The sequence below is a fragment of the Opisthorchis viverrini genome, assembly GCF_000715545.1.
Source record: "Opisthorchis viverrini unplaced genomic scaffold opera_v5_19, whole genome shotgun sequence".
Taxonomy (NCBI): domain Eukaryota; kingdom Metazoa; phylum Platyhelminthes; class Trematoda; order Opisthorchiida; family Opisthorchiidae; genus Opisthorchis; species Opisthorchis viverrini.
The window spans coordinates 2,874,970-2,879,757 of NW_008751675.1; positions in this window are offsets into that span (position 1 = coordinate 2,874,970).

A 4,788-nucleotide genomic window follows, 5' to 3' on the forward strand; every position below is an offset into this window, starting at 1 on the left:
CCGTGGGGGCGCGCGTGACACGCTCAATGAGAGTGACGTCTTTCGCGTGTCGTGAGTAGATGACTTGGTTGCCGTATCCAAGAAGCGGTCTGACGTAGGCCCCATAGAGTATTTGGAGGTCTATGTGAGTAATGTGGGACAACGCGCGCCGGATCATCCGTAAAATGGCGAATGCCTCTTGGGCCGATATCCCAGGGTGCCACGAGAAGAACAAGTTTGATACCCAGATCCTCATTCTCATGACGTGTTCTGGTTCTTTCTCACCATGCACGACAAAGGCCTCCGCTGGGTCTCTTCCAAATGACATATGGACGCACTTTCCGTCATTTAGAGGAATGTGCCGGTCCATTGCTATGTTCGAACAAAGTCGAAGACTGATTTACCAGGCCTCGTTCAAATAAGGCGTGTGTAAAAATCATAATCGGAAGCGATGACGGTCCAGAGAAGGAGTTCAAGCACCTTGAGATGTCCTTCATAATCAACGGAGCCGTAGCCAGAACCATCTTTGCAACAGATTCTTGGACGCGCTCAATGAGGGTCGCTTCCGTGTCGTGTCCTGAGAAGACAACGTGGTTGGCGTATTCCAGGGGAGGTCTGATTTAGCCCCACAAATTACGTGGAAGTACATATAAATAATATGGGCGAAGGCAGACCAAATGATCTAAAAGACGGTGAGTAACTTTTGAGGTGACGTTTCATGCTACAATGAGAAGAAACTGTTTTTCGTAGCCAAATGCCTAGGGCCTTCCTGGTCTTTTGGTCCATTCTACTAATGCATGACGAAGTAGTTCACTGAATCTCCCCCAAACGACATGCGGGCATGCTGAAAAGAAGACGGCAGTCCAGTGTCCACCGCTTTGCGGCGTCGACATCTAGTTGAAGGGTGCTAGCATTGAAAACATAAGATTTCAGGTCGTTTTCAAAATAGAGCATGGACTCGAAAAACGTCCGGGAGACCAGAAAAAGAAGTGACCCCTAGATAGGGCCTTCTGGAACCCAAACGAACAGCGATGCAGGCTGAAATCAGGTTGACGTTTGATGCACTGGGATGTCCTATTTGAGAGTAAGAGTTTGATTCAGCGAATAACTTCCCCCTCACTTTCATTTGGCTCAAGTATTGTTCGGTCATGCAAATCCATTGATGCAATCCGAAAATATGGCGTCAGCTATGCGCCCACCGCCTTTTGGCTCTCAATAATTTATGCTCAAATGAGGGCTTCGAGGGAGTCCATTCTGCGTCGGGGAATTCGCATTCTCGGTATAGCTATGAGTGCAGATTGCTCTCCTCAGAATGAGTTCTGCCGATTTGCACGACATACTGGTGGAGCCGCAGCCGCAGCTGAGTATATGGTACAGTACAGGTTCCAGCGTGTTGGAGTGTCAGTCATAGACAGGGGACGATGATGAATTTGTCTTGGGCGTGCAAAATCAGGTGCGGTCCTGGTTGTTGGGCCGCACCTGATTTTCACTGTAATCCTGATGAGGCGGTTGTCCGCGTACACAACCATCACGCTACAAACCTTTCCGCCTGGAGCGTTATTCCTTGACGTTCAACCATTTTAGTAGGGCTCGCAGAGGGTGACAGAAGAGTTGCGATAAATATATCCACCGTAGCTATTCTCTCGTTTAGATGAAATAGACGACAACAGTCGGAACAGTTAGGTGACCAATTTGTGACCGGTTTGTGCTTTTTGGGATGAGGTTTCGAACACTTTAAGCAAGTTTAGTATTTTTGAGGCCGAGTACCCGGAAGGTTTTGAGTGCATCCGCACATGAGATAATACTGTGCAATTACGGCTGTACGAGAATACCACCATCAATGTGGCAGCTTCATTGAGTAGGTAACGCAACTGGTGTCATCAGCCACACCGACCACTCAGTGGTAAGTTGACCAACTCCTTTCGTATATTTCAGGATTAATCAGGCTCACTGAATACTACGAACCAGGGAAGTCGAAGCTCTCAGTAATCATCAGAACGGAAAGCTGAACTCAGCATTTGGGCCATCGACTTCACCCAGCTGGGGTGCGTGGTTCCTCGTCAGTGATCCAGGTCCATTTAGCAGTTCATTACGGTCGACCAGAGTTTCATCTATTCACTTAGCTAGGCGTCGTCTACCCCAAGTAGCGCGCAAGTCACACAGGCGGGCCAGCCAATGGCTTGAGTTTTTTCTTGGTTAACGGTGGGCTTGATAGTTACCGTTGTGATCAGGGGTGATCGATACACACATGTTACATCAGATCACGTGACGTTTCACTTGTGCCGATTACTGCTTGGCTTTTATTTGGCAGCACTTGTATTGAAGTACTTTTTCTGCGGGTGATCAGGGTTTGGATGTTTTCAGGATGCTATCAGCCCCTTTTTCATAATCGGCTAGACCTACATATATGGGTCACAGAAAATTCACGGCAAAATGGTCTCTTTTACTCTTTTGATGGAATTCTCTGTGTATCACCTGTATACTAAAGGCATTATGCTTTTTCCTGACAAAGTACAAATAGTGGAACTCTGAAGAGGGTTTCTATCACATTGATTACTCTGAATATCGTCATTCGAAGTGCCAAGACGGGCTTCATTACCTCTCTACCCGGGTGGGCGACACCAGATACTAAGAAAGGTACAGAAAGGAGCCTTCATACCTTTTATCAACCATCGTATTGTAATAACCATGTGTTCAGTCCTGAAGTCAGAATGCATATTAGCCGAAGCACGACAGGGGTGTTGCAATGTGGAAATGGCGGAGAACACCACAAACGAGTAGGCAAAATCCAGGGGCATGTTTATTGCGTGATGTGCGATTATTAATTGCGGAAAACAAAAAACTAGAACAATGAAGAGGAGGTTGAGGTTGATCAGTGATGCAGACAGTTCAAGTAAACTAAAACTGAAAGCCGTTGCCGATTGTGGGCGAACTTGGAGAGTTGAGTTAATGGTCAGGGACACGGAAAGCGTAAGCGGAGATCATGTGTTCGATAAATTCGCAGCGCATAACAGTGGCAATCTGCATCTCAGAAGTATGGTGTGCAACAAAACTGAACATATTAACTGGTATCGATATTGGAGGGTAGTCGAGTGTATAATAATAATAGTGTTTATTCACAACTGGTGGATGGCACAAGGTCAGGCATGATCATGCACGAACAGTCAAAATAAAAGCACAACTGTCGGGGTTTGTGGGTACTGGGGATTGTATGGAAAAGGGACAGCGTCCTAGGCACTAGTCTTCATATTCCTATTTTCCGTCCTTTGTCTACTATGTGAGTATACAGTCCGTTCTCCAGCCGTGCACCACAATGCTCATTAGAGCCAAAAACCCGAAATTATTGTTTCTTCATCTTATTTTCCATGAGGCTTGGCTTCCCTGAACACAAAATGAAGGTTTTCTTAGGATCCATCTCCAAGCCCTTTACAGCCTCCGACTCTTTCAAAGTTATCTTCAGTTCCGCCGCCGCCACCTTTATCTGTGGCTGTTGTTTCCATTCCAAACCTATCGCAACTGCGTGTGCCAAGGTAGAGGGCTTCTGTTTACTTCCGCATGGGTCAATTCCTCTTTTCAGAAAAAATGTACCACTGGCCCCTCTGTTGCCAGTTACCCTTTCTCACTCTCTTGCAGTTCTCACTATAATACCTTATCTCAAACCTTCTCAGCTAAGTTTAGCTAGTTGCACTGCCCCATACTCCGTGGTGTTGAAAGTACTCACCTGCCATCCTCAAGTTTCCCTTTAAGTAGCCCTCCAAGAGTCCCCACCATACTGTTTTTTCTACCCTTATTTCGACCTTCCTCCAGGCCATCCAGCTCGAAAGACCTTACTGCCGTTTTTCTGTCCAGCTGCCATCTTTGGGACAATCCTCTGGTGCCGTTGAAGCGGCCGTAATATATTGCTCCGCCTAGTCTGGCCTATAATTCATTATTCACAGACTTTGTATCCGCTCGCGATGCAAACAGCGACTATACGAATGTCCGTGACATCCACAAGTTTCTACAACGTCCACGAGTATAGGCTTTATCACCCTATTACCACGCATTCTTAACTTGTCCCGCCTCGTCTACCAGTTTATGATTTCCAGGTTTCCTCATCTACACTCCATTCTATATCAGCCTCCCGTTTTACTAGACTCTCCCCTTCCTCTGATCCGTACTGCGCTGTCTTCGTCGTTCCACCCATGGCATTTCCGCTTTTGCTCAAATTTCTTAACATCCAGTCCACACACACTATAGCTCGCTCAACCATCATTTGTATCACAAAAGTATGGCGCTGTTCCTTGCACAGGATGCCTATATATCTCTTTCGGCATGAACTACCTCCGGTTCAGATAAATCCCATCACCAAGGCAATAGTGACTGAGATACATACATCAGAACCTGAATGGAAGTCTCGCGAACTGAGGGCCCAGTGTAGACCAAAGACACGGACTCTGTTCATTTGTCCCCCAGTATACCCCTCTTTGATCGTTGGATGCTTTTTATGCTTTCTGTAAACAAGTAAACAACGATCTACGTATTACACATACGCCGAAGCTTTCTCATCCATTTGAGCTGATTATCTGTTATCCCACTATAACTTGGACATACGAATCTGGCATATAAAATCCGTATATTCTGGATCAGCTAAACGCTGGCTGCATCTCCCCACTTGACAGGCTTTACACATGCCACCTTTACACCGTGAAAACCGAATTGCCAACGACGGCTTATGTCTCACCAATACTGTGGACACAAATTCTCTCGTGGCGACCATCGAGCTAACATTTGCGGTTGATTTCATCCTTCTCCCTCCTCTACTCCAGT